Raw genomic sequence first — 12,987 nt, 5'->3', positions numbered from 1 at the left:
ACCTCCTATCAGTACCCCAAGGTGATGCAGGTGCTGAGTTTTCTCTACACTCTAACTGCAGCTTACATATTAATGCTATAAAAGATATCYCTGCAACTCTTGTTGAGGATAATCTGGTACAGGGCAGAAACAAATCACTTGGTGCTGTAGATCAGGACTGGAATGGTTCTTGTTCTTCCTCTTTTTGCCAAACCATTGGCACTGGTGGGGAGAACTGGCCAAGACAGCTGCAACTATAAAATTCTGCTTCCTGGCTTGGGCAGAACAGAAACAAAGCTCATCTTTGAGCACAACAAGGATGTCTGGGGCTRCAGGAGCTACTTGTACATAATCAGCCTGATAGAAAAATATTTCTAGGACACCAATCCTGGAGATTTCTTCAATGTGCAAAGCCAATGGCAWGCTCTGTCCACAGCAAAGTGCACGCAGCTGGCGTGGCCTGAGAGATTCCAAACAACCTTATGCTGCATTTCGTTAGTTTAATCATCTTGAAAGCTGAGGGTAAACATCTGGCGTGATACAGACCAATGTGTACAATTTAAACTGAGAGGTACCTTCTTGCAATGGGGCTCATTCTGCAAGGTCTTGTGGAGCCTCATCTTACGCAGTAGTCTAGGCATAAAAAAACAACAAAAGAAAAGCACATAAATTGCTGTTAGCAACTACAGAATAAGCTCAACATCCATGTCAATATAAATTGTACCTCAAACAGGACAGTGTTGGGACCTCAAGCATTGTCTTGGTCACTCAAGGTTTAATCAAGAATGATTTCTCTTCACCTAACATGAACTGTAGTTGCATGCTTGAAAAATTCTGCTTCTCACGGTGACTCACAGAGCCTCCCCAATGTTTTACGGTTTGTTGAGCATTGGTGCTCTCCCCTGTGCAGGGCTGGGCTGTGCAGYTGACAAACTTGTGTGCACAGAAGTCCTTCCACCATTACAGGGAGGCCTATAAAAAGGCTTGCCATAAAAACAGTGAGAAGTTATGCAGGACTTTGTGAACCTGAAGCTCTGCATGAGTTTTCTCCAATAGTCAACTTTTAAACCAAAGTGACAGCTTGTGATAAAGGCCAAAGGAGATTGAAGGCTGGAAAACCCTGCAGCTGTATTTCACCAGATGCCCAGGAAAGCACTAATTGCAGGATTTCTGCTCTGACAGAAGCAGAATCTTGTAGCAAAGCTGTGCGAAGGCATGGTGCTCTCCCAGCACAAACCACCATGTGGCTCTTCAGCCTCACAGTCAGATCAAACCTGGGTGGGTGGGAATAAGAGGAAAACAGACAGAGAGAGAAAAATGAAAAAAYTAAGAGAGCGGGAGATTGGCTGTACTTTTCTGTGCATTCTTCAGTCTGTTGAGTCATGTCAGAGACTAGAAGGAGGAACCTTCAGACTGTTTCAGCAGAAGGCAGTAAGGGTAAGGGTTGCAATATTGCCAGCTCTTCTCCTTATAGCTGTGCAACCACAGGGGCAACATCAATGCAATCAACTGCTTACTATTCGGGACAGTTTCAGGTGAGGCTGGTGGGACAGGAATATTAAAATATAATGTAAAAATATATCAGAAAGAAATGTAGTTTATATGTAATACATGTATGAGAACAAAAGAAAAGCAGCTTTAATGCCTCATTTGATGAATTTACTGTTCAAATTCTGCCATAAACAGCTTTGCATAATGTCTGTTTCCTACAGGACTTCTCATGCTCTTCAGCACAGTATTGCATGTTCCATGCCACAGCAGAGAAGTTGGTCTGGAGCCTACAGTCTGAGATTTTTTGGTGTTTCTTTATTTGAAGCTACAGTAATGAAGCCATGCTGCATGGATGGGTTGTGTCATTCCAAAATGGAGACTTAGCAAAGAAATTACCATTTTTTTTTTATATTGGTGCTTTCTGAGACTTCCCCAGCCAAACCTGAATGTCCTTCTGCTCTACAGAAATAGGTGCTATATAACATGAATCGTGAATCATCTTTTCCTGCTGGCCTTACTGCTGCTGAGGACAGTCAGCACCATGCTTTGTCACATGGGATCTTAGACAAAAACCTGCATTTTCTAATTAATAATTAAGCACACAAGTTCTAAGCAATAAAGATTTAAATGCTTTTCTAGCTCAATTAGTAAGCAATCTGGGGATTTCATGGCAGGTTATTCTCATGCATATCTTCATTCTCAAGACATAATAAGTGTACTTGAAGCATGACCTCTGCTAATATTATTTCAACTTTAGGTGCCAGAACGCTGATTGCTCATCCAGTTCACACTGAGGGCCTGAAAGGATTATAATCCTTATTTCAGTAACACCACATATTTACAGCAAATGGCTGGTTCAAACATGATGKTCTGTTTACTATAGCATCAACTGTCCTAATACATACTCAGACTAGTGAATCTGTGTCAGGAATCAGAGAATCTTCCAATARTGACCTCTGTAAACACATGTGAGGRTGTGATGTTAAAAATCATATGATGGCAAAAAAACAACTATTACACCATTAGACCTGACACACTCATTCAGGGGAGAGCCTAGCAAGAAGGATGGCAGAATGATTTAAAACTGGCTCAAGGACTGCACAACTTTGTGCTCCTCTCCATCTCCTCTCAAAACCTCTGAAAACTGAACAAAAACCAGCAGAKCTGGTTAAATGGGTTTTTTTTTTGTGCAAGATGAATTTGATAAAACTTCACAAAATGTGATAAATGTTAAAAACAAAAGAATGTAACAGCTGATGGAAAGGAGCTTCAGCTAGGTGGATATTGCAGGTCTTACCTGAAGGTGGCATTGCTMGAATTCCTCTAACAACACTGCTTCTCCCATACCAGCTCCATTTATAACTTGGGCTCAGTAGTAGTATTTGTCTCTTCTGCAAGCTTCCCACACTATATGTGGGACTCGAGTTCGCTATCTTGGTGCATTTTGTCCACTCTTTGGTGTCATCAACTCATATCTGTAGTGTGGATCCTGGCAGCACATCTCCCCAGTCTGCTACCTGCCAGGTTAAGCCAAGGCTGGAGTTGAAAAATCCACCACCTTCAGCAGTCCTGAAAGCTCTGTGACAGCAGGAGAGTCCACAGCTTGCAGATGTGAACACAGAGCTGGTCCCATTTCAAGATGCTGAACCTGCAGGRTTTTGGGGTAGAAAGAGCCTTAATAAACACAGAGCAAATTCTGTCCAGCAAAGTAATCCAGTTCCTAACATGGCACATAATGGAGACCCTGTTTCCAGGCTGGCCATTTAAGAAAAAACCTCACTCCATCTGGCACAGAATCATCTGGGAATCTACTATGAGCACTTCCCACTGCTCATTTTCCACATGTGTTTAGAAGAGCTGTTTAGCATTAAAAGTTTGCTTCTGTCTCTTCCTAGCTGGCTGGTGAGCTCTGCAGTACATTTCCTATAATCTGTTTTCTACGACTTTGAGTACCTTGTGTCTCTTCTTGTTTAATAAATCCCTCTTAGTGTACTGTGGGAAGTGGTCAGGTGCTATCTGGACTGGGATTAGGGAATGTGCTTACTGACTTGCAAGATCCTATTAATGTTCTTCAAATTTATTTGCCAAAGATTACATAAACCCTAATTAATAGTAATTAAAAAAATACAGATCTTGGTTTTTGCTCTCTAGCCCACCTTGCAGCARCCTCCATAATACATGAGAAAAGCAAAAGATGGTCTGTTAAAAAAAGCCATATGTTGTTTTTAATCAAATGAGTAGGSAGTTGTGTATCCAAATACAAGTACTGCTCTGAAATTCTCAGCCAAAATGCAAGAACCTTCCCCCTGGCACCAAAAACRTCAGCCAGTGCCGTAACAAACTTGATGCTAATGGCTTTTATACAGGACTCTCATATGAATGCAGGGGTCATAAGGAATATGGTGCATATGGACAGCCTAAGCCTAATGCAAGTCTTCAGATAGGAGAAGAGTCACAGCTCCAGCCTTTAAATTGGTTTTGTGTCGTCTTCTGATGTAAAGGGCCTGAATGCTTTCCCATCTGAGTAACTATTTAACCTCAAGGCTTTCATTTACTACATAGAATTCTCTGTTTTTTCAGCTATACTGGCTTCCACACTTGCCAGTCTTTTATTCTGAATTATGTGCAACTGCTAAGGCCCCTGTATCTATTACAGGATTCCATCAATAGTTTAGGCTATTTATTGATGGCATCTGACAGCCTTTTGTTTGTAAAATGCTTTAGTCATATAGAGAAAGAATTCTCTGTAAGTGACACAAAATAAAACCTGCCCATTTCAGCATTTCTGAGGCTACTCTAATCCTTTGGGGCTTGTCTGTGGTATTGATCAGTTCAGAACTAGGCACAGATTCTTAACAACTAAAACTCCAGCATTAAAACAAAAGAGTATAAGCAACTTTCATGAATCCTACAAGAGTTTTCTTTTAAAAGGTTTGTTGGGGACTGACGAGCATAGTAACATGTGTGAAAACTAGACATTTCCTCAGAGTGGAGGAAACATATTGATGGGAGCCTTTGCAATGAGAGGTCTAGGGAATCCTGGGGAGTCCAGGGACAGCACAGCTCACAGCTATTGCATGGAAMTTGTTTTGCATCCTGCAGAAAACCATCCATGTGGAATCTGGTACTGAGTGACATACGTGTTGTAAGTACACAACTCTCTAATCCCTCATAAAAGTATTCCCAAGGGATCGCTAATTTAATTTTCCTATTGCTTTTGGACTGAGATAAACCAAGAAGATGAAAAGAAGAGAGAGAGAGAGAGAGAGAGAGAGAGAGAGAGAGAGAGGGAGAGAGAGAGGGAGAGAGAGACAGGGGAAGAAAGAAAACCCAAGAGATGCTACAGGTGCTCATCACCCACTGACCAAGGCCTGGGCTGTCCCTGAGCAGTCACTGGCAGCCCCAGCTAATTCTCCCAAGTTTAWATACTGAGCATGATAGTCTATGGTRCAAAAATATCYCTTTGGCCAGGTTGGGCCTGGCTGTCCTGGCCATGCTCCCTCCCAGTTTCTCATGCACCTGCTCACTGTAGAGCATGGGAAACTGAAAAGTCCTTTAGTAAGAGAAAGCACTACTTAGCAACAACAAAATCATCAATGTGCTGTCGACATCAACCTCCTACAAAATCCAAAACACAGCATTGTACTAGTTACTAAGAGGAAAATTAACTCTATCCCAGCTCAAACCRGGACAATAGTGTGAGTGATTGCAATTTAATTAATATGAAATGCCAACATTCTGAATGAGACAGAGGAAAGAATCCAAGAAAGRACCAAAATATTATCAGAAAAAGAAGAGCAATAGTCTCGTTAGTCAGATGCTGCTGCTGATAGGAACACTCCCATGTGTTACACAAGCTGTGCAAAACATGGATCATACGGAAGCTATCTGATGGGTACAACAAAATCAGACGCTTGTTCAAGTCAGTTCTGGTCTCAGTCAGGGAAAGGAGGTCAAAATTAGGCACCCAAATCCATAGATGYGACTTTCAGAGGCGCTGAATGTTCTGGCCTCTAGTTGCTTGTGCCTCTCTCAGAGGCTCTACATAGAAGAAAATCAAATTAACACAGAACAATCACAATTTATTGACTCCAAATTGTGTGCCTGTGTTATATATGCATGTATAAAGAAATATAYGTATGTATAGGAGGAAGTCTTGGAAGGTAATTTGTACATTTAGGTTTATTCATGATCACGACACTTTTCTAAAGACTATTTCTTTGCCACTTACTTCCCTTGGTCACTTCAAATGTGCAAACATTTCAATTCTTGTCCTTATTCTGAAAATGAGCTCTTTCTGCAGTGCTTTACACACCAACTCAGAAATGTCTTCCCCAATCTACAGGGAATTTGGACAAAAATGCAAAGCTTTAGATGAAAAGTGATAAATATTACTACAAGGTGGTGATTTTCCTTTGAAATGTTTCAATAGGCCAGATTTAGTGYTTGTAAATTGCATATTCTATGATGCACTCTGGTCTTGGGAAATGGGGACTACAAAACCGCTTGCATTTGGGATCATATATAGGAACAACAGGTATYACAGAATAGTTTGGGTTGGAACTTTTCAAGTTCATCCAGTCCAACCTCACTGGAATAAGTGGGGACAGTTTCAACTAGATCAGGTACCTGAACTATAGCTACCAGAAGACAGTTCACAGTGTTTTCTAACCAAATTAGTTTTTCCCAGAATGGTTTTAGTTGGAAGGAATCTTAAAGATCATCTCCTTCCAGTCCTCTGCCATGGGCAGGGACTCTTCCCACTAAACAAGGCTGCTAAAAGCCYCATCCAACCTGGGCTGGAACATTTCCAGAAATGGGGCATCCACAACACACTGCTCCAGTGTCTCACTACCCTCACAGTATTAAATTTCTTCCTAATGTTAATCTAAACCCACCCTTGAAGCCATTGCACCTTTTCATATTGCTACATTCCTCTCCAGACACGGTGATTTTTCAGATTCAGCGTAATGGCTCCACTGTCTCTTCTTACCAAGGTTTTGATTGTGAGTAACGCAGTCACTGGCTTTTCTCCAGAACCACATCCTCTTCCTCTGTCTCCTCCCTGCTGYCCTTGATGTGACTTTGGGCCCCGGCTTTGCCTTGGAAGGCACTTTGATGCTCGCAGTGGGCTTGGTCTTCACAGTGATGCTATGTGCAGTGAAAAGCTTGAGGGCAGATTCTTCAATAACTGGAGTACCTGGAAAGAACAGCAAACATTTGAAAGCTGCAGCTGCAAATAAACCCTGACACATTTCCTATGCCTACAAGTTCCCAAAAAMAGTGGTCCAAAACTGGGCCACTCATACACTCCTTCATGTTTTTACTATCAGAATTTGGTATTTTGTGGAAGTCTTTAGGGAAAAATCTTGTGTTTTGATTGATTGAGGTTTGATTCAGCTAATTTATTTCTGTTTCTTCTACAGTGAGGCACTCGCCCTCCTGTAGTTGTTCACCTCAGCAGAAAAAGAAGAAGCTCTGGGAAATAGCAAGTCCCAAAGCCCCTCACTTCAGCAGGACCTGGAGATTTGATTCCAGGCAATTTCTCATTTTTGTAAAGCACCAGAGGAAGCCCTTTTTGCTGTTCTTTCTTAAAAGTCCCATGGGGATATATAACTAAGATCATGATAAAGATAGTAGAATCAAAGTTAGGTAGTGCAGTAAAGAAAATGCTCTCTCATTTGTTACAGAAWAATATGAACATGATAAGGATGTCTTGCACATGACAACAAAACCCAAAACTAAGCCAACAGGTGCCCAGTACCTGAAGGAAGCATGCAAGAGAGATTATTTACTAGGGCATGTAGTGTCAGGACAAGGCAGAAAGGCTTCAAACTGAAAGAGAGCAGGTTTAGATTAAATACTAGGAAGAAATTCTTCACTGTGAGGATGGTGAAGCACTGGCACAGGTTGTCCAGAGGAGCTGTGGATGCCCCATCCCAGGCARTATTCAAGGCCACAAGAAGGATGGGGCTCTGACAAACCTGGTCTAGTGAAAGTCTGGACCTAGAAGGTCCCTTCCAACCCGAGCCATTCTATGATTCTAAACACGTTTGTTGAGTTTTTTTTTTCCTTTTATTTTTGTCACAAAACATGTAGTTTCCGAAATTACAAGTCTCTGCTGACATTCAGGAAAATCAACTCTCCCTATATCAAAGCTTTGCTGTGGATGTATTTTTTCCTGCAGCACAGATAAATATTGAGTGTGGCAGACACAGCAGCCGTACYCCCGTTTGTCCCGCCGCCTGGGCAGCGGTCTCATCGCCGCTGTCCCGATCCAGGCGGCAGGAAGAGGCTTTGTGCCCGCCGAAAGCCCATCTGGCGCCATCTGCCTGCCAAGAGCTGAGCGATACGCGCGCTTTCTATTCATCGTTTCACAAAAGGTGTTTTGCTTGTTGCTCATGACAACAACGTTTGAAGTAAAGGCTCAGGCCAAAATTCTCGATCACTGACTTAACGACTTCAAATCAACCAGCACGACTGTTCGATTTGCTCCCCTCGGGGAACAAAGAAGCAGACAGAAGAGGTTTTGCTCGTGCACACAGATAAGCCTGTAMAATGCCACTGGCACAGGTGGGGACGGATGCCACGGCACAGGTGCTGGTGAAGCACGGATTCTGCAGGTGTTGGTGTGCACCTGCTAAAGAAAAAGAAGGACACAGGATGGCTACACCCACTGTGTGCACGAGGCGAATGAAGCTATAAGAATCCCAAAACTGCAGCAGAAGGGGACTCTGCCCCCCCTGCTCCTTCCCAAACTGTCAATGATGAGTTTGTGGATGGTTCCTTCACTACCCAAATCCTTTTCAAACCTGCCCCTGACAAAAAGATTGAGGAAGGAAACAAAGCACACTGCAACAAACATAATTTCCAACCACATCCCTGAATCCTCTGATCAGAATTTCCTGCCCTAACGTGTCTAAGCTGTTAGGATTTCTGGCTCCTACTCTGTGATCCATGGACAAAATGAATTCAGTATTATGTGGATCTGTGCATCTGCCTAGAAGAGCCACATTGTATGTACTGAAGGGTGCACATTTGCATGCAGAGGATAATTCACTGATTACTCTGAAAATCARAGGCCAGGAGAGGGAGAAGGGTTGGTGGTGAGAAGCCAACCTTGTAGGAAAGAGTGTGAGCCTACAGGCTGAGAAAATGGGTTAGCAAATGTGAAAGCACCTTCACAGGAGGCTGCAAAGAAAAATTTGACAAAGCCAAGATCCAAAGCCAAAACTTAGTAAGACTGAGACAGCAGTAGTCTGGGATATGATCTGTTCTTGTCTGATCTGTCCATCTGTTTGCCCTTAGTTAGAAGCCCTTGATTAACACCAGGCAAAGTCCCATTAGGGCTTTGCAGCCTTTCATTATACTGACGATCCCATGGGCATTTTACCTGTTTGCCTTCTTGAACCATATTCCTTCCACTTTCACATCATTCAGGAAAACACAGCTTGTCAGAACCCCAATTAACAGCATGAACATTCACACTCTTCATGGTTGCAAATGTCACAGAGTCATAGAATAGCTCAAATTGGAAGAGACCTATAGTGATGAATGAATTCAATTCTCTGGTCCTTGCAGGACTACCTAAAACTAAACTGTGTGACYAAACATTAACCAGACACTCCTCAAACTCCAACAAGTTTGGTACTGTGTCTCTGGGAAAAATTCCCAGTGGAAGTATAGGAACAGATATCAGCTGAGCACTTCTAACATCAAGGAGGTGTTTGACAGCAGGGAGATCTCCKAACAAAATGGACAGATCACAGGAGGAAAGTGGTTTAGTAAATTGGAAGAAATCCTGGGAAGAAAAGGGGATGGAAGAAGGCTGCTCCTAACTAGTTTTCACCCTCCTTTGTAGGTGCTCACTGAAGGGAATGCAGCTATAAGAATCCAAAAACTGCAGGAGAAAACTGCCCCTTGGCCCTGCTCCATTCCCACAGCTGGCCCAGAGGAGCTGCTAAACCAGCCAAATATTCCCTGGACTGCCTACCCGATATTTGTATCTGAATTTGGGCTCTGCATGGGGAGAGGTGAATCAGTAACTGAGACACCAGACTACAACTCCAGTGTGCACAGGAATCAGAGGTAGCTCAGACACAGCATCCAGGTAGGATTGCCACAGAGGTGGTTTCTGTCACAGAGGAGTAACCAGGGATGKCCCTCACACCATACTGTCCTTTTCAGACCACTCTGGCCATGGCCCACAGAGGGCACTCAGACACCAGGCCTGGTACCCATCTTGCAGGAGCCAGGGCATCACCTGGCACAGAAAACACAGGACCAGCCTCAGAGACTTGTCAGGGGTTGGCACTAGGGCTCCCATCTTCCATGGGAGAAAAATCTGCCTGCTGTCACATGCTCTCACAGCTGAGCTTCTTTTAGCCCCAGTAATTTCCTTCCTACCATACCACTAACAGAACATTCAGCTGTTACTGAGCCTGTGAAGGACACAGAGGCATCATTTTATCCTCTTCCTACATTGTTCATTTCAAAATGGTCTTAAAATGCTTTTGGTGAAAATGTGTAAAACGGTCTCAAAATGCTTTTGCTCTTGGACATAGTTCAAAGCTGGTACACATCTAACAGAAGTCATCTCAAAGACCTAACAGTCACTAAAATCCACACTCTGACTTTGAAATTTTCCTCCAGCCTAAGCTGAGAGCATGAAGCTAAACTTCCCAACTTTTCTTCCTGCTTCTTATCATTCTTACAGCATCAATAATGCTACTGCAAAATTAATTCACAAAATTAATGYGATATTAAATATTTACCAGCCTCATGTTGTGCTACTGGTCCTCAGCAGACTGCAGTCAAATGTCCCATGGGTCACTATAAAGAATCAGGATAAGAATTCATTAGGGAAACCCTGACTAAAATACAACGCATGATACATTTTACTAGGCTGGTTTAGGTGACCKGTGTAAGGACCTAAATGGAAGATTTACTGCTTTATGCTTCTACCACTTCATACAGCAAAGAGAATTCCTTAATTATTACCTTCATGCTATCAATAGGAGGTACAGACTAACAGCTGATTCCGTGTTAAACAATAAAAAGGCTGCAGATTGGTGTTATTTTACAGGTTTCCTGGGTGTTACAGCAAAACAGCTGTGACATTGGAGACTGCTCCATTGGAGAGTTCACTGAAGAACAGTGTAAAGACTAAATATTCCTCCTCCTCTTCCTCCCTTGAGCCATCCACACTTACCTCCCACAGCTGCACTGGCACTGCTGCACTGCCCATTAGGGTCACTCTCTTGTGGATGCTGTGATCACTGTGCAACCTCCCAAGCCACTCAGCTCAGCAGCATGACATGGTAACCTCTGCTCTCTTCCTTTCTCACTGCATAGTGTACTCAGGAGACCTSTCTATCACTCATCCATTCTTCATCCCCTTCAGGGTGACACCTTCAGGAGTTAGCACATGCTCCAGGCAGGCTTTTCCCTTTCTCTTTGCTTGGATGTTGCTGAGATTGCTGACAAACTAAATTTGAACCTCTGATACAGGAGACCAGATCGGCAAGAAAAATTGGCACATACCAGCAAGCACCTTATAAATTACAACAGGGGTCTTTGTCTTTGCAGGATATAGCATGGGCTCCTGTGCAAGAGAGGTTCCAGGCTTGTGACTTTACTTTCAGTGTGAAAAGAATGTCTTGTTTCTCCTCTGCTTGCCTCTCTACACTCTAGTTTTATAAGACTATGGCTTCCAATTCTGTTAGCTCGAGCTCTGGGCATTTGTGTTTCTGCTTCATGGATTTTGCACCTCAAACCTTGATGTCTCATACTTGATCCACCTACTGTGCAAAGATGTTTGCTTCCCATCACTTGTGATCAATGAAGAGCACAGTGTTCTGTACTAGATCTCYAATCTTAACACCTGAGTCTTTAAAGTAACTGGGCTGAACACTCTTAATTTTCACAGTGTGGGCCAATCCATCATCTGTTGAATAACCATTCATACTTCTCATCCCACTTTGACTCCTTCCCATTGAGCTTCTAAGTGAAGATTTGCACTTTCTTTGCCAGGGATTTCAAGCATTGCTTTTTGTTGTTCAGTCACTTTCAGTGATTCCTATTCTGTCAGGAGTTACGGAGCACATCTGTTAAAGTACCAAAAAGACAAACATTCAGTCTTATGTTAATTCTTGATATCCAAATTCCTACACTAAACAGCAAAATGTCAGTGAAATACTTTTGATTTCTCATGTGGTAGCAGAAAGACCTATTCACTCCTTTAAGTTCAGTAAAAATTAAGCTAACTACAGCTCCTAATGCTCACAAAAAGTTGCACATTATCCTGTAAAGCAGGTTATCCAAGACAATGCTTTTCTGTTCAGTTCTTCTACCAYAGCTCTGTTCCTTTTTCTCTTCTTTACCCTGGGTCATGGTAAAGTAAGTGGTTTCAGGCCACTGCAGATGACATCTGCAAGCATACCTGGAACCATCTGAAGGATGTCTGAAGGATGACTGCCATATTACTGCTTTACCTGTCAAGAATGCTGCAGTGCCTGGCACAGGATCACTGGTTGGTTAAGTAAGGTAATCTGCCACACCACCAAACAGCTTGTGCCCAAGCCTTGCCTAGGGCTTAAATAAAACATTATTTTGTTTAAAAGATGATGCTTATGGAAAACCTCATCTTGAAGAGATGGTCCTGCTACAATAAAAGATAAGGCAGGTGGGCAGCATCATTGTTACTCAGCACTGATTAAAAACAAGTTTGCTATATAAAATGTGTGGCTTTTTTTTTTTTTTTTTTTTTTTTCCAAAAAGCAGACACATATTTGGCTGGTCATAGGAAGAACATGCTGATGAAAAAAAGATCATTGTCATTATGCCCAGACCCATCCACTCACTCCAAAGTGCTGCAACAGTGTTTGAGCAAATTCCATTTGCACTGAAAAAACAGTGCCAAGGTGCATTTTATCATTCCCATCTTCTCTGCTAAAACTGGTCCAAATTCAGGAGTGACTAACACCCTTCCACACTGACATCAGTGGAGAATTTGGCTTATTATGTGTAATAACCAGGCTTCAAATTGAAATCTGCTCTCTCTTGAAAGGTGTTTTCACATGGGYGCTCTGGTAATTGCGGTTTGGTTTATGATTTGTACAAGTTAAATTTCTGTTCCAGACTAAAAAGACGAGTGAATCATGACAGTTGCAGAGACATGTAAGAAAAGATAGTTACAGTTTGGCCCACCAATTCTGACCCTCAAATGCTTGTCTGCAGTTGATGCTGACATTGTACAAAGAACCTCATGGGTCTGAGAACAAACATTACCTATMATTCTCTGCACAACAGAGTTTCCTCTCAGCCACAGAAGACTGTAGGTGCCTAGGTAGGRGGTAGATCCTTCCACCCTGCTACATCCCCCTCTACTTGCAGCAAATCTTCCCTTTGTCTAACTTCAGAATTCTTACAAGCTTAACTGGTAGTATCTGGCCTAGCAACCGCCAAGCCAGATCTCCAGAGCTTACCTTTAGTCACGATCAAGGACATGGCATTGGT

At 42.6% G+C, this 12,987-nt stretch overlaps 1 long non-coding RNA gene across 1 annotated transcript; it reads right to left on the bottom strand.

The window, feature by feature from the left end:
* Positions 1-16: 16 nt before the first annotated feature.
* On the bottom strand, positions 17-12,982 carry LOC130575388 (uncharacterized). Its single transcript, XR_008965557.1, has 6 exons — positions 12,957-12,982; positions 10,682-11,576; positions 10,245-10,302; positions 6,464-6,670; positions 2,768-3,118; positions 17-612 (listed from the first exon to the last, which is right to left on the bottom strand). It is a non-coding gene; the product is annotated as an uncharacterized LOC130575388 (long non-coding RNA).
* Between the last annotated feature and the right edge of the window lie 5 nt (positions 12,983-12,987).

The sequence above is a fragment of the Malurus melanocephalus genome, unplaced genomic scaffold (assembly GCF_030028575.1).
Source record: "Malurus melanocephalus ecotype Western Australia unplaced genomic scaffold, MMel_1.1 scaffold_106, whole genome shotgun sequence".
Taxonomy (NCBI): domain Eukaryota; kingdom Metazoa; phylum Chordata; class Aves; order Passeriformes; family Maluridae; genus Malurus; species Malurus melanocephalus.
Note: the sequence above shows the minus strand (reverse complement) of the source record. Positions and strands in the feature narration are given on the sequence as shown.